The sequence below is a fragment of the Gallus gallus genome, chromosome 3 (genome assembly GCF_016699485.2).
Source record: "Gallus gallus isolate bGalGal1 chromosome 3, bGalGal1.mat.broiler.GRCg7b, whole genome shotgun sequence".
Classification (NCBI taxonomy): domain Eukaryota; kingdom Metazoa; phylum Chordata; class Aves; order Galliformes; family Phasianidae; genus Gallus; species Gallus gallus.
Window position 1 is genome coordinate 25,795,659 of NC_052534.1, and position 26,135 is coordinate 25,821,793.

Sequence of the window (26,135 nt, forward strand, 5' to 3'; positions counted from 1 at the left end):
GGACTAACGCAATGAAAATAGTCTAATGATGAGTAGTTTTCATGGGCAGAATTGGAAGAAAATTAAAAGTGTACCTTTTCCACCTTTGTCAGGTGGAAATACTGGGAAATTCAGACTAGGGTTTTAATTTCTAGCATTCTCTGGAAAATGCCTTTCAGTTAGACTCTTAAGAAAACAAGCTTATTCCTCTGATGTTTGATAAAAGTCCTAACTTAAAGAATTTCTTTTGAAGATTGTGGCTTCTCCAAATGTTATATTGTTATAGGATATATTGTTATCCTACGTACTTAACTCTGATTCATTTCTTGTTTTCAAAAATCTGAATTCTGTTTATTTTAATGGCACATTACTATTACTGAAATACCCCAAGAGAAATAGATTTGTGTTTTCAAAGAAAATGATAAAACAAAAACAATGTCTGTTAGATTCAACACTGAAAAAGAAAACAAAAACACACACTTGATCATGTCAATGCTTCAAGTCACTTGCAAGTTGCTGAAATTCATCTTCTATTTACTTGCTCTTGCACCCTAACAGATGCAGTAAAAGTGATATTCCAGAAATCTAGAAGGAAAATCTACATTCCCATTTCCGTACAAAACCACATCCTAGGGAGGTTGAAGCTCAAAAGATATAAGGATTATCCAGTAATACTACAGGACGACAAAGCAGGGAACATCAGAACTGGAGTTTCACAGGTGATATCAGACATCTGAAAGGCAACAGTGTCATTCAGGGATCTTTCTGGAAAGCGCCAAAGTATAAGAGAGGAAAAAGGAAAAAAATAAAAATAAAAATTACACTTAGCTTCTATTCCTTTTCAGAGGAAGAAGGAAGCATGTCTTTCCAGAGGAATGCGGAAATTCTGTTTAGTCTGAAGCCAGCAACCATCCCCCTGCACCAAAAAGGTGAGGAACAGCAACAATGGGATATGAAATTCCAACCGGTCTCATTCAGGGCAAAGTGAGACCCCAGAAGTTGTTAAGAGCTTGACAAAAGTCTATACAAACAGAAGGCCTTCACAGAAGACATACCGGGGTTCCTCCTACTTGACTCTCACAAGAAACGTAATACTTAGAACACTACCAGCTACAGCAAAAAAAATACAAATCCTTTTAGGGGTATGTACAGTTGATGCACATTTTATTGTATTCTGCAATTCTAATATAAGGAACTTCTTATGCTCACTGACTTTCCCAGTGTTAACGTACACACACTTAGCAATTGCTCTGTGTGGTGATTAACAAAATATTTATATCAGCAATGGACAGATAATTTGTTTTTAAAAATTACATATCCATTCTCTCATTAGAATAAAAACAAGTACTTACGCCAAACAATGACTTTCAGCAGTTTTCTAATCTCATACCAACAGGATTAGTTATGACATGATTAAGTAAAGAGAAATATGTTTATCTAATGTGAAAACACTCATGAGACCCTTTCATCCCTCTCTCCTTCTCCCTCCCTTTTTTTAAACAGATCTGTTCAAATTTAATATCCTTAAAGAACAGCTTCAAATCCTGCTCTTCTCTTTATCTCCTCCTTTGCTTTCATTGGACTCTCCTTCCCTCTTCAATCTCAACCTCTTCCACTGTATAGCTCAGGGCAAAAATACACTAGGAATGAAACAAAATGCAAGGCACTGTTCTGCAGAAAGCACAGCCAAACTTAAATAAAGCAAGCTTATTTTCTCTCCTTGCTAAGAAGCAGGCACTTGATTTTGATTGACATATGGCAGCACAAAAGAGTCACCCAGAGTAGTGTTTATTGAATGACCCATGAAAGACAAAGCTGACAGAAAATCAGGAAATGTGAAAAAACAGAAGTTTGTTCAGCACCAGTGTTTATGGATTCAACAGGCACAGTACATAAGCATCCATTGTGTCATTCACGTCTTTGATAACTGAAACCAATTTCAGCACCACTTATTACATATGACAGCAAAGTTATATTTAAAGCAAAAGCATAAATAATTGGTAAAAACCCCTCCATGATATAGTAAACTTGTGCCTTTCAAAATCTGCTCTGCACTAATATTAACAAACTTTGCATTAAAATGTGTTCAGTTTTTTTCCTATTACGCATGACACAAGAAAAATGTTTGCATATTGAAAATTGAAAAGTTGACAGGGCTGAATAATAAACTAACTGCACTAACTTTTCAGCAACAAAAATTACCCTGTGACAACTTCTTACAAGTGAATGAGAATATCAGTATTTTTCCTATTCTCAAAAAGCAGCAGCACTTCAGACCCACCACTGCTGTCGATAGCACATGATCATTACTGATGAAGTAATTAGCATAATATAAAAAATTGAGAGATCAAACTAGATGAATGGTATAAACAGCAGTGCATTTACTTTACTGTACATTGAAATAACAATTGACTACTTTTGTAATGTCTTTTTTTTTTTTTTTTTTTTTTTTTTAAGTTTTCAGCAGGTACGAGGAAGAAGCACAATTAAAGAGCACTTAGACTTCCAGTATCCCTGTCAGACAGGCATTGCTTTGTAGCCTTGTACCATAATCCTTCTTTTTTTTTTTTTTTTAAATCAAGGTCTGAAAATTCCTTCAAAAGGCTTCTTGCAAACATAAAAATACAGTTTTTAAATATAATTATCAATGTAGAAAATATAAAATTCTGTAGAGTGACAAATTAATCTAACATAGGTATTCTCTAGTGGAAGATCTGAAGATAAACATCATCACTGCATTACTATTATTGACCTAAAGTTCACAAAGTTTAAGCCTCTAATGTCTGAATATGAGTATATTCATTGTGAATATATTTAATTTGACAACAGAGATAAATGTTGCGTCTTAAAAACTCACCTTTTTCCCTTCAAAAAAAAATCTTTCTTCCTTTTTGTTTTTAATAATTTAACGTTCAACCACATATAGTTTTACAAAAGGTTAAAAAAGTCATAATGTGTTAAAATAAAAGGTATTAGAAAATGTAAGCTTTATGGTTTTGAAACTCTTAAAAACTATAATTTTAAAAGCATATGTATTAGCTTCAATTATTAAAGGAATTATCCCAAGAGGGAACTGTTCTGCATTCCAGGACTGCCTCAGGTTTGTTTTTGCTCAAGTGTAAAAGGAAGGGAGAACAGAGATCTCTATGTGTACAAACTTTTAGAACTGTAAGCTGAAAGACTGGTATATCATCCAGATAAAAAGGAATCAAAACTACTTTTGATTTAGTATCACTCATGTCCACCACCCAGTATTCCAAAAGCACACCACTACTTTACGATGAGGAGAGCAATAAAGAATCATGCCTGTTCCATTGAAGGCATTGGCTGATGTCCCTCTGTGGCTATTAAGGGCCCAACTTCAATATCGGTTTTATCTGTGATTTGCAGGATTGACAGTAAAGGGTTGAGGTACCAGATGGCTCCAACCAAATCAGAAAAGTATATTCAGTGTGTAGATACCTTATTACTTACTCTGCAAGAATTTTCAAATATGAAAAAAAAACTTAATTATTGTATACTCCTTTCTGTGTAGAATTTGCATTTTAAAAACACCGAAAGACAGGCATTATTCTAAACAACTTCAACAGAAGCATGAACTTTCTGACTTTCCATTACATGAGGCAGAAACTGTTCTAATCAGAAATTAGACAGCTGAGACTCCTTCGGTCAGCTATGACCAAACTTCAACTTGTGGAATACACAAAGCTTAACAAAAAAGCTCAAGTGCAAGTCTTGCAGAGAGGTCTGCAGCACGTGCCTGGCTAGTCTGGCAAAACGAGTGAATTTAACCCACTTATGACAGGAGGAGGTAGACAACATAGCCTGGCAAGTCCTTGTCACCAGCCCTGGCCCAAGTTCTACCTTCCATCGCAAAAGAAGGATGCATTCTCAACAACTAAAGTCCTTTCATAAAACATTAGAAGTAATCTTCTATTCTCGCAAACATTCAGGGAGACAAAATAGGTAACTGGTACTGTGGAGATACCAAGTGGTAACTTTTGGTTTTGGTGTACCAGTTCTTTGGTCAAAGAGTGCTTTGACCTGAAGATGATAGAATCTGGGGAATATATATATATATATATATATTTTCTTTTTTACTGTAACAGTTCTGGTTTTTCTAGAATATCATGAAAACACAACAGCAATAACAACCCCTGCCAGACACATATGCAAAAACACTGCAGAACCTTTCATCTTCACACTACTTAGATACAGGTACATAAGAACAGTCCCAGTTTTACAGATGACAAACTAAAAACATAAGAACTCAGTAATTCCTCTTAAGCCATACAGGAAGTCACTGAAATGTAGTCAATGAGAACTCAATTCTTCATTTCCTGTCTGCAACCTAAGCATAATTACCCAATAACATACATCCTATGCTCCCAAAATTTTATTATGTTCATGCACTGACCATTATGTTCTCTAATTGTATGGGTCAGGGGCAGCTTACAAATGTTTTTTGCATCTTTGCTTTGAGTTGTGGCATGCAGTCATTGATGGAAAATGATTTTTTTTTTTAATAAAGGATTCTCAGTTTTAGGAACTAAAAATCATTTCCTATTAAGCATTTGTCTTTTAGTTATTACAGCTGGAGAGAGGAAAATGCTGCAACTGAAGCCATTATATTCTGGTCCAGAGGAAGGGTTTATATGCCCAACCTAAAGGTCAAAATTAGACTGCTCTGTTTTATAAGTTGTTTTCAGGTAGGTATCAAGACTTAGATGCAATGAGGCTATATCATTAGACTAAAGATTTAAGGTCTGAATGAGAACTGCCATCTAATAGCAATTTAATTAAATACTGATAACGTGAATTTACAACTCTAAAAGTTGTTCCCAAGTCCTAATGATGCTAACTATCTGCTAGAATCATCAACGAGACCAGCTTACATGCATAACCAAACAGGATGAATAGCTCCAAAATTGTCTAAGGTAATTTTATTCTTCAGATACTGATTTCATACAACACAGGTAGAAAAAATAAAAATAGCCCATGCTGGGCCATTTGGAAAGGATTTAAAAGGAGCAGATTTTTATTATTGCATGTATGCTTCTGAAAGAGAACAGGGAAACCAGCATCCAAATGGCTCCAAGACTGATTACTGTTTCATATGCTCAGCTGTTTATTTAAATTAAATTTATTTTCATTAAGTGGAAAAAAAGGTTGGTGTGAAATTCAGCAAAGATAGCTGAATATATACAGGCCCCTGGTTTTGTTTCAAAGTGCTAGGAAGAGGCTGAAAATTATCCGCAAAATTTTGTCTTGCACTTTCCATCCTTTCCAAATTAGAAAGGTAACTAGGAATGGTGATCCCATAACAACTATGTCTTCATTCAAAGTCTCAAAGATATCCTTTCACATTTCTACTATACGTTGATAAACAGTTCACAAGAAAAATGTTGAATTACCACGGTTTCCATTTCCTCTGAGGCATATTTATTAGAAAAATGTGTGACTGTGCTGAGGGACTTGTTAATAAACTTAAAAGCAAAAGATGTCACAATAAACAAACATCCAGTCAGTAGCCTGCAGTACATGTGGTTCTGGACCTTTCCTTTCTCCAGGAGAGATGTGAAAACAGCTAGCTTCCTCTAATGCCTGAGCTGAGAGTTGTATTTCACCTGGCACGATGAAATAAAGGTAGTTTGCTATCAAACCAGACAAACCATGAATTGCTCACAGGCTTTCTCTAAAGGCAAACCAATTGAAATATATTTTATTCACCACTTCGCTAAATCAGCAGATGATGAGCTTTCAAGATAGCAAGTGCACTTAGTATTCCAGATGTGAAAAATTCAACTCATATTTTGTAAATCAAGTGGGGGGGGGGGGAAGGTATAACAACACATCCTCTTCCCTCTCCCCCTCCCCCCAATAAAAACATTTCTAAAAATCAGGATGTAGACATTCAAAGAAATAAAAGCCTTAGCTCTTAGCTAACTTCTTCCCAAAGCCCCTAAAATTAAACTCCACAACACATTAAAATATACCATTTATCTGGGACACTGGCTTTTCAGAAAAGATTATGAACGAAGCACACTGACTGAGTAAATAGAGCTGGAAAATTATACAGTACCTAGTAACAACAGATCAGATATCAGGATGTGATAAAAAAAGAAAGACAGTCTAATGATGTGTGCACAAAGGGAAAGAATGCTAAGAAAATAAAGCACAGATATCCTATTTTGCATGTACCTCAGGACAAATTCTGTGGCTGTTACCCTTCTTATCCACACTCAGCAGAATATCTGTGCAACCTTTAACAGTTCTATTCAGAAGTACTTCTAACAGCATACTAAAAGTAGGTCACCCTGAAAGTAATGCCTCCTATTAATTTCCATGGAAACTACAACAGATACAAAGAGCACAATAACACTATTTGATAGAGCACATTTCCAGCTATACTAGTTTTCAACACAGTCACTACCATCAGCTGTGCATTTTCACCTGCAGTGAACAAGAGCCCGCATGCCACACTTGTAAAAACCTGCACCAGCAGAGGTGATCTACTGGTACTGCCACCACTGCTAAAATGTGCCACCCACTGCTTCACTGTGCTCACATCCACTGTCCGGTCTCCATAAACATGGAGCAAGCACCAATGAATGTCAACAGGTGCCATTTTTTCTGCATGGACGAAACCAGTTCTGCACCTTTGCTTCATATGCAGTTCCACATCAGATGCCATTTTGTCACCGTCCCTCTGCTGCTATCTGTCACACGGCAACAACATGTAATGAAATATTGGTGGGAAGGTTCAACCTTATGCCACTATACAACCAACATCCATCTCTGACGTTGTGGGCCAACATAATCAAATTATTGCATTACTTTCAGAGCAACCCTTGTAGATGAAGGAGTACAGGTAATCAAGAAAAATCTATGGCTAAAATAGATATACTTTAGATTTCCATAACATTGCTTCATCAAAGCATATTCAAATAACATTGCTGCAACATGGTTTTACTACCACTGTAGAGAGTTGCTTTAGCAGAGGCAAAAAGGAAAGGATGGCAATCTGGCCACCTTACAGCTTCTGAGAAGACAGGATTAACGTGCCCTTTGAAACGCTAAGAGAACAGCTTTTCCTGGAAAAACGCATTTATTATTAATATATAGATACAGTCAACATGTTATGCTGTAAAGACTATCTACAGCACAATGATCAGAAAATCGTAGTGCATTAGAAAAACAGATGGAGAGAGGCTGAACAGGAATGAGGAGGATTCCACAGGGACATAAGTTCAAAATTGCATTTTCCGATTACCTATATGTGATAAACAAGATAAGGTTCTCTGAACATGCGGAGGAAAGAAACACCAAAAACTGTGTACAAAGACAGATATTTGACAACCCAGTCAAAAGGTCTGCCAGCAAGCTCTGCTCTACTACAGTGCAGCCAGGCCAAAGCTGGGCTTGCTTTCAGTTTGAACTCTCTAGTTGTACTCTCCCACTGAGGGTAGCAAATATTTGAAATAGGAAATTATGAAAAATATTACCAAAGACTCATTGTAGCCAGATGTATACACTAAGAGAACACTTACCCGTACACTAACTAATGATACACTAACTGTATCATTAAGAATTTTCTTTTATTATTATTCCTTATCAGTAATTTCATAACATTCTGTCAGTTCTCTAGATCTCTTTTCACTAGATACTGCCAAAGAGAGAATAGAACAATGTATTGTTTAACAGGGATAACTAAGGCTTGAAAGGCTGCCACTTAACACCTATATAGCAAAAGCTTCTGGCAACATGCATTCAGCTTACTGCTGAAGACGAAGCTTACCTGTTTAATGAATAAGTCTATAAAAAGTTACAAAGGCTCTGAACACCCAAGTGCTGGACTGAGTGAAGAAGGAACTATGGCTTCTTCAAAGCAAATTTCAAAATCTTACAGTAGAAGAACAAAAGCACAAAGTATAACACCAATGTAAAAGTAAGTATGTTCACCTGATCATGTTGATCAAGTACATCAGCTTCTTTAGAATGGACATCTTGAGCAAAAAATAACAGCAGGGCAGTTAGATGATGAAAGACCTAGCAGTAACCCACCAGGCTCACACATACCCAAAGCCAGCACTCTGCAGATATAATCCAACGAGTACTGAAGAGAAAGGATAATAGCAACTGGATTGCATTGCCAGGAACTGGTAAACCGAGGTGTACTCGTGGAAATCTGTCAAAAAGATCTCTCACATCACCAGTTTACAGTGGCTGGAAGGAGAAAGGCAGTGAAGGCTAAACCTGAGAAGCATCACCTGGTAGGAACACTCACTCTGCTCTCCTATGGTACAAAAACTTAACTGTTTCTTCTGAAGGGTAAAAATACGTGAGCAGGTGTATGAGCATGAAAGCAGGCACAAAGAAACAAAAGCTGTAGAAGAAGGGAAGGGCAGAACTGAGCTACAGCTTCAGAAATTATTCCCCATGCATGCATTTGGGCACAATACACATGGTGATGGAACAAGGAAAAATATGCACCAAAGAATTCCCTCTACAGACTTGCAAAAGTGTAAGGGAAACTAAAGGATGAAAAGCGAAGGACAGTATCTCCACTGTGCAACTGCAGGCCATGGCCTGCATTTCATCATCATTGAGGAGTAAATGGGATCTGTAACTGAAAAGATAAAGATCTAAGAGGACAAAATAAAAACCATGTCCTCAACTTCTCACCCCTACAGTTCGTTCATATTTAGTTGCATCCATCAACCCAATTAAAACAAAATAGAGGACAACTACATGTCAAGAATAAAGAGTGGGGAAAAGAGTATCTAGACAGAAATAACCAGTCTCAAAGAACATTTATTTTGGTCTGTAATAATAATAAACACTACATACACCACTGTCAATGAGGATAACACTTGTTTTAAAACAAGTGAGTCTGAAGACCCTAAATGTGTGTTTACCTGATTAAAATGAATGTTTCCCTTTAAAGTTTCATTTTATACTCCCAAGATTTCTGTGACTGCATACCATTCTAATGTTCCAGTTCTTAATTCATTGATAAACATTGCCTCAACAGATTCTTCCAAAAAAAATAAGTTATCACTTAATAAAAGGAAAGTGGTGAAATAAAATGTTTAGTCCCACTGCTGAGGTAGAAATGGGAAAAATTGAACACTGTGAAGGAGCAGCACATTGATCAGACTCTCCTGCTGTCTACATCGTCCTATGCGTTTTTAAGTGAAGACCGGTCATAACAGTTAAAAGAAAAGAAAAAAAAGTCTATTTTCAGATAAAAACTAACATGAGGAACAGTATTTCAAAACTGTAACTATATTCCACTGTTTCCAACAGGAAACAGCCAGTTACCTGTTCTTGTATTTGTTAGTGCGGTTCAAGGTCCCCACACTGTCCTCTGCATTCTACATAGTTTGGGTCAAACTTCGCAAGGGCTCAACTTTCCTTTGAAATGCTGCCATGCTTGGTCTGTTTAAGAATGAAACCTGCTTGCCCTTAGGGCTTGATAGAGTTAAAGGGCAAAATCCTGGCTCCATTTAAAGTCAGTGGGCAGTTTGCCATTTAATTCAATTGGTCTAGTGTTTCACAGGGACCTTACGGGTATACTGAAAAGCTTGTACCCATGTATCTTTCTTTTGCTTGGAGGAATAGCAGCAGCATGTATTAGATTCTAACAGTGAAGTCTGGGTGGTAACTACGGGACACAGGCTTTTACTTTCAAAGCTCACATCAAGCTCTAAATCATTCACTCAAAATTATGAGATAAAACTGTAAGTGTTGGTTCACCTACTCTATGAGCTTTTAGTTGGCACTCAAAAATTTATTCTAAAATTTAGAAACTACAGTAAAGGCATCTGAGAAAACATTCACTTTCATTTAGTCCAGATGACTTTAAAGAAAAGGATCACAAAAATCACATTTTATTTCACAGCAGGAACGCACATGTTATTCAATACTAGCAAAAATGTGGCTGTTCCAAGTGCTATACTGCAACTGGCTTGGGAGACATTTGCAGAGACAGCGTAGGCAGGACATTTTAGATGACCCCAATCTCAGCATTCTAAAAAGACTATAAGATGTAACAAACAATTCACAGCAGTAATTATGCTTTCATTTTTACTTTTAGAATTGTACCTCTAATGTACCTCTAACAACCTAAGAGGTACAAACCTTTAAATGAATCATGGGTGAATATTTGTTTAGATCCCCAAGACTTATGTTTTTATTTAATTTTTTGTTTATTCCAAGACTTTCTCCCTGGTGCCACATGGACACATTCCTAGCACCAAAATATCTGGCTGCTGATTTGAAGTTCATATCAACATATGATAAATACCTCTTTGACAAGGAAGATGAGATGACATACAGAACTCCAAAAGAAAAAAAATACACACATTCCTCAAAAAGTAATTACTCCATTAACATAAGGTTGGATAAGGACATCTAAGGGAGGTGCAAATCTGTAGAGATTTTATAAAAAGTAATTAGTCAGCTATGAGTAGAGAAATCAGAAATTGTAACTGCTGTGTGCGGTTCTTGTTTTATTTTTTTTTCTGAAAACATCTATATAAAAATGAATGATACTATTACTCACTTACTTATAAAATGAGATTCAAATACTCTCTCATACAAGTTGTGTAAAATTATTCTTACAGGACAGTACAGTTAAACTCTGATAAAACCCAAATAATTGCAAGGTTTTACTTCTCGCACTCAAGTAAAACAGCAGTAGACATAAGTGATGGATACCAGGATGTACAGATTTCTAGGCCTTATTTTTTTTCTCCAGTTCCTTCATATAAATAACCATCTGTTTTGAAGTTAAAAATACTTATCCTCCTCTCAGCTAATGCATATGGGTATTCTTATATCCATCTTCAGAAGTTCGGAAATAGATGGAGAGGGTAACTGATTTTGCATAATGTCTCTACTCCACTCTCAACATTCTGGCATAATATTAAAGACCAACTTGGTAAAGACAAGGGGAGAATAATTATGTTATGCACTGTTTTCTCATTTTTGATTGGAAATTAAATTAGTAATCGTTGTTTAGAAGATTTGTTAATACCATAAGCTTGCCTTTGCACCCAACACTTCAAAAATGAGAAGTACTAAAACCTGCAGATAGCCACTTTTATCTAAACTGAGGCTGTGGGATTTGTACATCCATAAAATCCATTTTCCATTTATTTTCATCATGTCAAATGAAAATATATTCCAACACTTGAACAGGAAGTACAACCTGACAAAACCTGATAACTCAAGAAAAGAGATAAAGAAAGAGAATGCCAATTAATGCAATTACTCACAGAAAAGATATGAGGATGAGTACCTATCAGGTCAGGTTCAAAAACATATCAGAAGCACCAGTGTTAAAAAAAAAAAAAAAAAAGAAAAGAAAAAACCCTCTTGCACTCTCTATGCTGAGTAGCACTATTAAATTCAGATGCAGGGTTCTGTTTAGGTTGGACAGGCCCCAGCAGTAGAACAAAGTCAGTCTGTCTTAGTACCATAACCAAATTCTACAAGTTAACAGCTTTTCATGAAAAGCTGCCATTTCAAAATGTCAATCAAACCTGAATATAAGTGGGAACTCCTGCAGAAATAACCAGCTGCAGGTTTGAAAAACATTTTTCACTGAAAGTGGAAACACAAAAGATGTTTGAATGAGATCTCTTTTCATTCCTGTAACAGTAGACAGTCATTTTCACAACATCAAGGACAAAAACACAAGACAAAATTGCAAATAATGTCTTGAAAGAGCCATTTGCAGGGGTGATGAATGATTCAAGTTACAAATGACAGAATTATTGGCAAATGGAAACTCATTAATATGAAAAAGCTTCTCTTACTAGGCTATAGCTTGACTCCACTTTTTTTATTGCATCTGAATGATTAGGTTGTACGTATTTATTTCAATCCATTTAATGTTCACTTTCTCACCTTGAGGCAGCCGCTTGCACCATGAACATCTAACTTGCAACAAAAGCAGCACGTCTATGCTGTTGTGTGTGTTTATTAAACAAAATAAATATTTTCAGTTAATCAAAACACAAATTCTAACAGAATGAAGGTAAAATTTATATTCTGACCACTGAAAGAACAAGTTTTCTCACCCAGTTCTGTACATATGCGTTTTTACTCAGTAAACAAGGGGAAAATATTATTTACACTAGCGTGTACTGTAATGGAACATAAGCTTAGTAATAACACTTTGGATACATTCTCCTTTTTAAAAGACATAGCAGGAACAAAGTTATTTTTCCTATTCTCTGAAAAATGTATACGGTTTCTGAAAATTAATTTGCTACCTAAATACCAGCTTCATCCATTTTCTCACGTAACAGACTGATGTAATCACTGATGTATTTCACACATCTCTACATTTGATGATGGGAAATGGATTCATCTAATAAGGAAGCCCTCCTGAATATCTATACTGGTATTCCTGCCCTAAGAAAGGTAAGACCACCCATACTATAAAATCAGCATTTATTACACAGTTCTCAGCATAAACATAAAAATAAGTGAATACACTGCATGGTAGATGAACACCTCATATATGTCTCACAGTTTACAGTATTAGTGTAGACATTCTGCTTCACTTTTATTTGCCTCCTTCCCACTGTGACTATCACTCGCAATGACTGTTGTGCAAATGGTATACTATTAACTCTTCTGAGCGATGCCACTCAAGTTACACTTCTCAGCAAAAGGAAAACTCACTTATGAAGTGACAAAAAAAAAATCAGAAATTGTAACAAGATAAATTAGCACAGCTGTATTAAATAATTCAACATACAGGAATTAAAGTTGGATGAGTAAAGAAAGTTTGAAACTAACAGATACAAACCTTCAGCACTATTCACAGAAAACTAAGATGCTGCACAGAATTACAGTCAAACAACTTATCACTACAACCTACTGAGATTAATTAGTCACATCACCTGGTTTCACACTATAGCACTGTTTTCTATAGCATACCAACATCATGTGATATCTAAATCCCTAATCTTTATATTAGATCAAGCTGCATTTCTCTAGCTGCAAGTTGCAGTACAGCACGAAAGTTACCTGAGAAGGTTTTCGTTACACTCAGGCTCTACTTCAGTAGAATCACAACAGAAGCTTATCAGTGGATAAGAAGGTGTGCAAGAAGAAAACAAGAAATATAGGGAGAACTTTCATGGCTAGTTCTTGTTCTTATCAATTTGCATTGCCAGCATTTGCTTCCAAGTAAGCTGCAGCATGCCTACTCTAGTTTTCAGGGACTAATAATTAGCTGTATGAAAAAACAGTCAAAGTAAGATTAACTCAGCCAGATAATGTTGCTATCAAGCTATATAAAAATTGAGACAGAAAAAAAAAAGAGAAAAGAAGGAAAGAAAAACTGTGCCAAGCCTACTGCCTTAGTAAGCAAAGTACTTCTTGAACATTCCCAAAAGCATAAGGATTTCCTATTTACTTCAGGAAGCAGCTTACAAGTCAAAACGTGCTGGAGGGTTTTTTTTTTTATTTTTTATTTTGTTAGGAGCTGCCAATTGTTAGTTAAGATTACTATTCATTTTACAGGAGTGTTAAGAATGCAAATGGTTAACAGCAGTATAAACTATATACTTGGTTTAAGTTTGAATGTCTAAAACTATTACACACTGCATTCATCTGCATTCCCTGTTTATGGGAGTGAAATATGTAGTCATTTGAAGTCCACAATATGTATACTGTGTTTGTAATAACTGCAGATTTTACAAGCACATTATTCTTTCCATTAGGATTAAAACCTCACCGAATAGCAATTTGTGAAAGAATTCTAGCAGGGCCCTGAGCCCAGAACTCTGACCTCTGATGAGATGCTTGGCAGCAACAAACTCTAGGTCTAAGCAAAACATCTGGTTTGAGTTAGACTTCCTGAAAAAATAGCCCCTGTACTGGGGAAACTGGTATTCACTCAGCTTTGTCTATACAATTTGACTGACTTCAGCGCTGCTGCAGGAAAAAAAAAGCTTTGCCAGAATGCATGTCAATCACTGTAGACTTCTTGGTGGCCTCCAAAGGGCCAGGCATTTACATTAAGAGACACTTTTCTTGCTTCTCGGGCTTTTTCCTATTGTACTTCATAGCAGTGTTTGTTTCAGAATTAGTACCAACACTGAATTATCTAATCCAAAACTACAGTCAAGCTCAAAACATAAATTTTGCCTGAAATAGTTTCCGCAGACTTTTTTTTTAAATACAATAATTATTTTGACTTAATTTTTCTTGCAAATTTAGACAATCACTGTCATCGTGAAATGAAGAGGAATATTCCCAAAAGAAATACAAACTGAAACTGCCAAGAAATTGGTACGAACAACAAGATCTTTTGATTGGCTCCCAAAATGTTTTCTGCGTTCATTACGTAGACAACAGAAACACAAAAGGGTAAGTGTAATAAGAATGCTGATAGACTGGGGCAGGGTATGCTGAGACTATTGCTGTGTGTGACCACCATAAGCTCCAGCAAGGAGGGATGAGGAAAGGATGAAGCTCACTTCCCCTTTTCTTGAGATGAAAGGTGCATGGTATCACAGAATAAGTGAAAATGAGAAATGAACAACTCTTGCAGGCTTGGTAAAAATTGCACTTTGTTAAAATTGATGGACTGGGTAATGAACATGTATGTGAACAGCTCAGAGCACTGAGCAAGTCGCAACTTCTGTTACACACAAGAAGTACGAGGCCAAACACTGCTACACTCACAGATTTTCTGTTTTTAACTACCATTGTGAAACTTTTGAAACTATTTAAACTCTAATAATGAACCAGCATCAATACCTACTAAGAACCGTTAAACTAACAGATACAGGGTGGCATTAGTTGTCTTATTTTGTTGTCTTTTCAAATAATTGAATTTCAAATTAACAGATACTGAATTTAATGGAGAGTTCTCCCAACACATCAACTGATGCCGCATAACATGCACGTACACAAGAGATGCATAATATCATAGTATCCACACACACAAAGGTGAATTCACCTTCGCTTGCACTAGTAGTAGGACGTAATTCTATCAACACAGATCTTTTCTGTACGTTCTCTATTGCCTACCTTGATGAAAAAAAGAATGATTTGGTGAAAAAAAAAGGAGCATCTGAAAGGATATTTCCTTCTATCTGCTCTACTTCACACAAGTCTACTACATTACTGTATATTGTCAATGTGCTCATAGTTTGTTCACTTCCTTTGATCGCTAATGCAATAATATTTTTATGCATGACTTAGCAATAACTGCACACTGGAATTAAATGCCAATTTGTACTTTTCATCCCCCAAATTCCAAATTGAATGCTTACAGATATGAACACCCTGCATTCAAGCAAAATGCAGCCACCAGCCCACAAACGTACATTTATGAAATGAGCCTTGCTTGTTTGAACTGCAACGCTGCCGTCACTGGAGTTTCACCCGGGAGACATAAATAAATAAAAATAAACCAAAGTAATAAACACCATGTTTTATGGAGTTGTGCACACACACAAACAGAATTCCTGCTGGCAAACTTAATAGATCAGACTTAAAAGCTGCCTCTCTCATTCCGGAAGACTCCTGGCCTGGGCTACTCAGCGGCCCTTAGGCAGGCCCAGCAGCTCAAGCAGCCTCATTCTGCCCCTGCACCGTGATGTGGCTGCCCTGCCACTGGGCCATGGCTCATGGCAAAATGGAGCCATACTCCCAATTAAGTCAGAGTAGAGATTGCCTGGTGTAATCAAAATAATGGATCCCGAGCTGAAGTCTCTAGCAGCAGAAAGTATGCTTGAAAAAACTGCCTTCTAGCCATCTAGTTTGCAGGAGATAACATATTGCCAAGATGCTATGTCCTCTGAGGAGCTCATGTATTCAACTACTGATAGTATTCCAGTGGCCATGTTATTCACATGTCTGGAGTGAAACTGTTTATTTACATATTTTTGAGGAAATAACACACATTTGCCTATAGACTTTCAGATTTTGGAAGACTGAACATAATTTTAGAATCATTATCATCAGCTGGCTGACAGCAATAAAGACAACATTCACTTTAAATAACCCTGAATTATGTACAGTTGAGTAAATTTGAATTTGTTTTGATTTAAGGTCTTCCAAAGTTGAGGCCAACATGCTGAACAAAAATATTAAACTATCTATAACCCTGTGTCAACATATGATGCTACTGGGAATGGTAAGTGAATTAATTTTCCAAGGAAAATTAATTACTTATGACTTACAGTTGTAAAAGCAAACAACGTAACTCTGGATTAGGACACATTTAATTTCTGTTTGGAGTAGTGATTAAATTAATTTCATATAATTCATGGTATGTAATGGAAAGCAGAACAAAGATGAAATCTTAGACAATGACTGACATAGAAAAAAGTGTATATTTATGTTCGTGATCCAAAAATAAAGGTCACAGATATTAATCACTGTCTAGCAAAACATGATTTTAGTTTCTGAAGCGATGACTTTTTTTTCCAAAACTGTTTGTTAAAAAAGTGTTATTGGCAAGATAAAATCTAAAAAGCAACAAATTAAAAAAAAAAAGAGCAATCTTGCATTTTATGTCTCAGTGCAAAGTACAACTTTCAGTGATATCAACTGAATGATAATAACTGTCACAGGATTACTTTGAGGAAGAGCAAAACTAAGTTAATTTACACTAATTTGAATTCATATTAATTTAAGACAAAATGGAATAATTTGGTCACAGATCAAAAATGCAAACAAATACATGCATTAGCACCATACTACAACTTCAACCTTAATGTAGGATTTTTATCAGTTATTGAATTTTTCTAATAAACAGTTAATGTGAAAAATAAATCCATAGCTAAATGAAACTGGGAAAGAGTTCTTGCAGCATTCCATAATTTCGTATTTGTTCAAACAAAGAAAAAAAGATTTTGTTTCATGTATTTCAGTATGAAACATACCAGTCCTTAGTTTACATATTTATCACAAAACCCATGCATATCAACCAACAGTTTACAAATTCAAATTCATCAGAATTTTATATTCATCAAAATTCCAAAGGTCATTTTTGGTGTCCTTCTGAAAGCAAATATTAATTTATTCCTGATTTCAGTTTATTTTTGGATATCAAGTCAACAGCTGCCGTGCCATGAACTAAACTGGAATTACTCAAAGCATGATAATATTGTTATTTTTCCTTATGTGTCAAATGAATAAACTGTTAATTCATAAAACCAAAACAACAGATGCAACACAACCGTTCACAGCAAATATTAACTGTGGAATTCCACTAACGAAGAATAGCTACATTCAAATGTTTAAGTTTACCGCACACATGCATTCAAAGCAAGCAATTCACATCTTGACTGCCACTTTTACCTGCCTTTCAGCAACAGGAAGATGCTTTCACTATAGTCCAAGTTTAATAAATTTCATCATCTAAATATTTAAATTAAAATCTGACCAGAATTTATAAAGGATGAAATTACTTCACACAAAAGGTTAATGTTGGGAGTCAAAATGCAAGTTCTATGAGTATGACAAATATTACATCAGGGATATAGATAATACCAGTAGTGCACTCTGGTGCAGTGGCTATTATTTTACTACAGTATTTTGAAGACTGTTTTAGAAATTCTAAAGATATTATGGAAATTGAAATCAAACCTAAATGAAAGGAGTTGCAAAATTTTTCTCTGATAAAATTGTATATTTTTCACCCAAGGTAACCAGACACTTTAAATGTAAACAGAAAACAGTATCATCTCACATTTAGGAAACCAATCAGTCAATACACTTTTGAAAAAAGACAGGCTTTATTGCCCTGTTTTGTTTCAGCCTTTAGTCAATTAAGTGTTTCCAAACTGATGCACAGATGAGCCAGGCTGTGAAGATTTGCTAAATCCCAGCCTTGCAACTCACATTTTGCTCCTCTTTCCACTTGGCTTCTGCATCAGAACGGAGTCTTGCAGGACTTTAAATCCACCCCGTTGGCTCATAACTGATCTAGCCTGTATTTGAACTAGCTCTGCCCAAGAACACTTACGGAAAGGCAATTCTATCTGAAATATTAAACAGCCTAGCACAGAGGGTACACTATACCTGAGGAATTCTGCACAGGAGCTCATATCTGCTTCTCTCGTGGAAGTAAACAACTTTTTCACCTATTTTACAGGAAACTATAGGATATATAATTTTAATACAGTCAAGAGTGCAAATCATGTGAGAAAGTTTTCACCAGGTCTGTTTTCATTTGGTGACAAAAAGCTTCCTAATAAGCTTCTGCTACCAGAATTGGTTATTAAGCAATCAGAAACAAACTGACAAATGAGGGCAAACCTGTCAAACAGCTGTTTCCTATCAGCAGGCTTAGGTTATTCCCCCTCCGTATAGCAACGTTTTCCAAAACTTTCCTACTTTTGTTAAAATCTCAAAAGCTATGAAAAATACACATATGCAGACACAATATTAAATAGCAGCAATGCAAGATGGGTATTATTAAAGTCTAAAATTTACCTGCTTACAAGGGCACATCTCTGACAGTTTTCACATGCTCTCTAGTACGCATTTTTGTGACAGCAGTGAAAAATAGATGCAATCCATTGGCAGCTTCATGAGTGACATGTGCAGATGCAGTGATACTGCTGTGCTCTTGCACTCTTTGTAAATACACAAGCACAATTTTACTTCATTTCCTTAAAGGGACAGTATCGCACCTCACTGAGCTGGAATGTTTCCTAGAGGATGCCAGGATTTATAAAATCGTTAATAACAAATGCCATCCTTTTTCTCTATATTTTTTTCTTCATTATAGTCAGTTATAAGAGACTATCTAAAGATTACTGTGTTATTTCCATGCTATTGGCCAGACAGAGAATAGGTAGCCACAAGCAATGAGGCTGCCAAGTTATGGGGGTATAAACCACACCCAGCAGTCAGCAAAGCAGCCTCAGAAAATTGGTTTAAATTATGCAAATCTCCCAGGTGTTAACTTTTCTTTTTGGAAAGGAACCTACTTCACTGAGAGATGAAGAAACATCCAAAAACCATTATAGACTGCCCGCCTCTTTTTTGACAAAGCTGTCTTCAGAGATTTTCTTCCCATAGATGTTAGATGGCTTAGTTCACAGACATTTACTCTTCAAAATGAAAAGCACATTATTCGCCCTTACAGTGGTGTTGGGCAAGAACATGTATGATTTTTGCTTAGTTTCCTAGCAGAGCTAATACTTTACCACTACTACGCTATAATTAAGAGATTCTGCAGCCAGCAAATTGATGGTCTGCAAAACTTAGCTGAAGGTTGGATAACTAATCCGAGCAAAAGGATTCCATAATTTCCTGTGCATTGGAATTCCTGAACTGAGCACAGACGAGTGTACCCATCCATTTACTTTGCACACCTCTTTCCTACTGACATTCTTTCGCCTGCCTTTAATGAGATTTTATGAGGAAAACCACCACACTCAAAGTTTTTTTTGTACACTTTAAAACTTGGAAGAGTACCCCCCACCCTCTTCCTCAGATTTCAGAGCAACTCTTTAAAAAAAAATAAGTGAGAATAGCCCTCTTTACAGGAGCCTAGGGGTTCAGGAGAGAGATTAAAGTTTCCTTTATTGAAAAGCTGAGCTAAGAGCATTCTTGTGCAATACTATCCCACTTGCCCATCTTTAAAGTCACAATGAATTTGTTCAGAAATGAGACCTAATAGAGGAATTAACCGGACAAATATGTGCTTTTTTGTCTTTTTAAATAATGGCAAGATATCCTCTAGTCTATACTGTTTATCAGAATTAGCCACTTTCTCCCACAATACCCTACAGTTGCAGACAGAATCCAATCTACCACCAAATTTCACATTTTAAGTTTTTTCAACTTGAAGTACACTTGTAGTTAACCAGTTGTCACAAGCTGCCTAAAAGGTGTGATAAGAACACCATCACAGTAATCAGATTGCCAATAGTAAGTAACATACATAGAACTAAACACCGGTATACATAGACAACGACTGTTCAAAGTTCTCTTTACGCAGACATTTCAGTTAAAGTACAAAAAAATCATAAGCAAGCTCACGAAACTGAATATATCATAGCAGATCCAGTGCCTAACTGCATGTATAAATTCAGTGTAGTAATAGAGAAAGAATGCTGAAGCATTGTGTAGACAGGCTGTTCAGCCTGGTGTTGAAAACCAAAATCTATAGTTCCAACCAGCAAATAACATTCCTGCCGAACTGAGTTTTCCACAGGAGCTACATGAATCACACAATATAAAAAGCACTGTTCACCTAATAAATTAGACATCCTGTTTTCTTAAACACAAAACATTAAGTTGCAAACCAATACAAATTTGTTTAGATAAGCTTAATAAAGCAAGTTCAATTTTAAGATTGCTTTGACAATCACACCTCAGAGATTAAGAAGTCCACTCTCTTGCACGTCATAAATTATCATATTGTCACGTCACACATAAGTGATAGTCCTATGCGATCCAAGTAATACACCTAACAATTCATATACCCTATGGGTCAATTAATCCAAAAAATAAAGAAGGGAAATAAAGTTCTTAAACACTCAGTGAAAAATGTACATGTCTGATTGAAGGAACAGCCATCTCCAGTAGTTTGGTCCACATTATTTAAAATGAAGACCGCTCCAGAAATAATGCCTCCTTTTAATTTCCATGGAAACTACAACAGATACAAAGAGCACAATAACACTATTTGATAGAGCACATTCCCAGCTACAAAATACTGTTTTCAACACAGTCACCACCATTTTCATCAGCAATGAACTAGAGCCTGCATGATGCACTTGTAAAAATATGCACCAGCGAGGGTGAATCACTGTCACCACTGTTGAAATGCACCACCCACCACTTCACTATGCTCATATCCACTGTCTGGTCTCCACAAATGTTCAGCAAGTGTCAATGAATGTCTGAATGGAGGAATTCAATGACACACTTTTGCTTCATATGCACATTAGACACTGTTTTGTTAGATTGCTCCCCTCTGTAGCACAGCAACAAAATATTGTTGGGAAGGTTCAGCCTCTACTGCCGTACCACCAATATCCTCTGATGTTGTGGTCCAACATAATCAGGTAGAAGGTGTTATTTTCAGGACAGCCCTCATGAAAGCATAATATGCAAAGGATTTATAATCAAAATCAGATATCAATAAATATGCCTCCTGCTTTTCATCATCAAAATTCTGCATGATTTTAACAAAAGATGACGGTGAAGATTTTCTTAAACTGCACACCAATTTGTTTCTGGATGGCCAGCGTTCAGACAATGAAGATGCTTGTTTTGTACTTATCAGACACTTCACAGCTTTCTTTTGGCTGGCAGTTTCTTATTCAAATATGAAATTTTCAAGTTTGTACTCTTAGAAACCCAATACAACAATGCTTAATTTACCCAAAACATTGAGTTCAATAGTAAAGAAATGCATCTAAAGATAAAGTTTCTTTAAGCCTCAAAATAACTTAAATAAAGCTAACAAGTTATTTTTGCTAGAGTTTTGTAAGAATAGGCTGACAAATGTCCCTTGCATTGCAGCCAAGTCAGCCTTTCTGGCAGAAAAGACAGCAAATAGAAATAATGCATAGAGTTGTTCGCCCCACAGTTGTATCAGGCTGACCAAATTGTATTTGATCTTACTCTGGGATTTAGAGCTACTCTTGAAGTTCCTTTGATTTCTGCATTTTTAACATTTTGCTATAGTTTGCCTCTCAGGTATCTCCAAAATTATTAAACATTAAGCATCAAATATACCTAATAAATACACTGCCTCAAATAAATATTTTTTCACGATGGGAGTGCAGAACAGTAATAACATTTGAAATGATGCCACTGTCAAAAATTAGGTTAACACTTCAATTTTTTTAATACCCAATCTGTCACCACAGGCAACAACTGCAGACTTAGAAAGACTTGACAGATGCAATGCTACGGACACATTTTGAGGGAAGAGAATTAAAGAATGCAACAAAATGAAAGGGCTGCCCTCAGTTTAAGCTGCATGCAAGACAGGCCAGTAATGTTCTTGCAGTACTGCCCACCAGTTTTGCGTCATCCGGGAGCTGGCAAAGAAAGACACACAGGGACACACAGCCTGCAAAAAAGCTACGTCCTAAATTACTAAAGGTCCCACTGCAACAAGATAGCAATGGGAGAGAAAGTGTTCCACACAGTCTCACAGGAGAAAGGAACAAAATCCCTTCCTTCCAACAGAAACTGAGGTATTAGTTCAGTTGGATGCCTCACTCTTAACTAATGGGCTGTGTTTACACCTACCATACCATATTTAAGATGCAATCAAGCCTATTAAATAAAATGCATATCTGATTAAAAGCATTCCTTAAATCACATTGCCATTTAATGCAACGCGTCCATACTCTGGGGTAAAAAACAAAACAAAACAAAACACACAATTAAATGACTATCAAATTTCACCAGAAATAATAAAATGTCACACAGGTAATCAAATACAAAAACTGATACGCTTCAATGACCAGCAGAATTTCAAGAAGGAAAAAGATGAGAGGGACAGAAAAGGTATTTCCAAAGTTTTAGCTCGTATTATTATTTATTCAAATTAGGCTTTATGAAATTCTCTTGTGATCAGGGATCCCCAGAAAGGTAAAGAGACTACAACAAGAATTAGCTCAACTTTTTTTTTTTTTCTTTTTCTTTTTTTCCCCCCATTTCTTCTCCCTGAGAGGCGCTGCTAAGGATTGATCAGTCATAAATTGTATTTCTTTGACAAAAAATGTTCCAGCTACATCTGGACTCAATGCACTTTGGAGGTTACAAAGCTGCATATATTGTATCTTACATTCTTTTGGAATGTTAATTCTCCAAATGTGTTAAACAGTAATTATGCTACCACAGTCAAAAATATATCATGATGAGGGTTTTGCACTATAAAGATCAAATATGACTTTGCATTTCAAAATCAAGAGATATAACACATTTGTTAATAATTATAGCTGTCAAACACTTTTATCTTTCAACACATACCATATATTGTATTCCTAGATGAGCTCCACTGCCATGACTATTTTCCCTGTTGAGGTTACTGTTTTTTCAAGCATCCAAGAATTTTGCACGTCAAATCAAAAGCAAAGGACAAGCCAAACTTAACCTCATCTCTCAGCATTCTTTTCCCCTTCTCTTTATTGTAATATGCATTCTTATTTTGACTTTTAAAAGCTTTACCAATTTAATTCCTCTTTTACCTGCAGTTATTTTGATCATAATAGAGAACAGTGAACACAGTGCTTATCCCAGTGCTGGTTTATTCTCCTATGAAAAGTTAGTTTTCTGTTTGACAGGAAGGATTTTGTTGTTGTTGTTTGTTTTTGTTTTGTTTCACCCTAGGATTCTTCTACTTTTTAATCTGTTTTCTTTCCTCTGGAATTGAATTCCCTAACCACAGCCTTTGTGAAGCAGCTTTGTTCTCAGCTCTTATCTACACCATCCAAGCATATAACAATTGCTGTGGTGATTCATCAGCCAAAATCCATTTTGCAGTACAGTAAAGTCTTGAGCCACTAACTGCTTTGCTCATAGGAATTAAGCTTTGAACTGAGATTGGGCAGCTACAAGGCAAACATATACTGCATCAGGCAGGGCCTGGGCATCATCCTTGTGCTTGACTACAGAAGAAATCATACTAATACAGCCCGAAGGTGATAAATTAATTTTGGCTAGGTTCCTGTCTGAGAGGAAAGAACGATTTTCTTAATGAGATAAAGATGAAAGAAGACAAGGACCTCTAGGCAACTGGAATTTTGGAATGAGAGAAACTGTAATAAATCAGGTGATCCTTCCCTTTGTTTAAGAAAGTACCTGTTAAGAGATCAGGAGTCTGTTTATTTTTTTTTCTGACAAACCGAACTTTTGCCGCAGCAACAAACTCAGATTCATAACTTGAAAGGAGAATAAAATCAGCTGGTTGTGTATTCAATTCTTTTTGGATATCTAAAGGAAGTAAACACAAATCACAGCTAACCAGGCTCCACTTCCAGAGATCTGCTGCTACCTGGAAACTCAGATTAAAGTGTTTGTACCAAAACAGAAAAATTTGCTTGGAAAGCTTCTGCAAGACAAGAAAACATCCATGTTCACACATGCACATGAAGAGGCACTAAATAGTACCGAGAGGACAGGAGGTGGGAGGGATCCAAAATGCCATGGAAGCAGTGACTACAAAAGGCTCGGCTCCTTCACACAGCACTTACACAAGAGGGTGACTCTGGTGAACTAACCTGCAACCTAGTGAACAACTAACCTGTGCCACAGTCTGTGAATATCCCACTAGAAAAGCTACAGCCTATGTCAGCTAGGTTCTTCATAATCCATCTCTTATTTCAACTTCAGAGAACAAACTCCAAGAAAAGATGGCAAAACTCATGTCTCTTGGCTACTACCTTTCAAACAGTAGAGTAGTTGGGGCCCCTGTGATAAGCTGACAGAAAGGTCATATCCATTTGGTGGAAGTACTTAAAAAAAAAAATAAAAAATGTCAAGACCACTACTTCAGGGAGCCAACATTTGGGTTCATGTACAGTAAGTGTGCAACCATCTCTCAAGAAATCACATTTCTGATTGCATTACAAGGCTTTCAAAGCAGTCAACCTCAGTTGCCTCTGTCTGAGGAGTAACAAGCTGACTGAGCACAGGACTAAGCACTGTCTGTCCTTCAGGACAAGATGGTCCAAATCTAAATTTGTCCAATTTCTATATATCAACTTCAGAATGTTCAAGAAAAGAGATGTCATATGCAAACGCTAGGTTTACAGTTACAGTGGGCTGATAAAGTAACCTTCCCTGTGAAAAGGCAGTTACATTTTTGATTTAGACTGCACTTCTCATATTTCATCACAGAAATTAATAAAAAAGTTGTAGCTATCAACTAGGTTATAAATTAAAATACAATAACATCTTCTTAATACCAAATTCTTTACCTAACGTATTCTTTATCTGGAGGAGTCTATCAGCTGTTAATCTGGGACTCTCCATAGGATAAAACCACCTTTTTCATGTCTGGCTTCTGAGATATAAACAACTGTTCTCTCTGAAGGAGAGCAAGTCATAATAGTTCAGTTCCTCTTATCCTCACATCTTCCTTTTGCTTGTTTGTTTTCTGTCTTTGAGCAAATATGTTACGGCTTCTGGGGCGACACTTAAAAATCTTGATGAGGTTATGCTCTTCTCAGGGGATTTATTGAAACCATGATGAGACTTAAAAGTGCAGCTAAATGGGGAAGAACAACTTCAGGGATTTTACCTTTACCAGGCTTTTATATTTCTTCAAAACTTTTCATATAACCATTTTAGACATGAAAAAATAATATAGTTGGATGATCATTTGTAAAACATCACCAGTGGATCAAGAGCCAGGAAAATGGTACTTACCAGAACCATTACAGTCTCAAGTAAATCAGTCTCAAGTAAATCACACAGGCTTCAGTAGTGAACAGCCACTACAATATGGTTATTGTAACAGTGCTTCCCAAAATGTACAATTACCATCAATTCTATGCCTTTTTGTTTGCAGTATATGCTTGTACAAGTTGCACACGGGTCACAGTAGATAGCGTACATCTAAATCAATACCTTCTAGCCAAGTAATGAAAATTAGGAGCACTCAGGAATCCACAGTATATACATCAAAGAGTAAAGTATTTAATTTTAAATTTTAAATTTTTTTTAATTTTTAAATAGTCAATTTTTTCTCAAAGGACTTCTGTTAGGACATCACATTTCAAGTTGCTCTTCAAAAAAAAACAAACAACAAAACAACACAAACTTTCTTCTCCCTTAAAACCAAGACCAACCAAAATCTGTACACTTGTTAATGCTGCTATTTGTATAAATTAAAGCAACCTATCTCCACAAGTAAAAAAAACAAAAACAAACAAACAAAGAAAAACAAGTATGCTTCAGACTGAATATTCTAATTTTGCCAGAAGACCACCCCAATTTTAGCTGTCCCCATTAAAACCTACTTCTCCTGAAATCTGGATACCTAAGTTAAAGAACTCTTCATTATTTCAACCTTTATATCTAGCTTTCCTCCGAGCTATGGTATATTTCATACTGAAAGATTAATGACATAAGCTAATTTTACTGCTAAGTCCCACCATTAGCAAGGAACACTTTTAGCAGTGTCAGTAAATGAT

At 36.2% G+C, this 26,135-nt stretch overlaps 1 protein-coding gene across 4 annotated transcripts in view; it reads right to left on the bottom strand.

The window, feature by feature from the left end:
* The window catches only part of SRBD1 (S1 RNA binding domain 1), a 123,746-nt gene that overhangs the window by 23,081 nt on the left and 74,530 nt on the right, over positions 1–26,135 (bottom strand). The gene's annotated exons all lie outside the window — the stretch shown is intronic.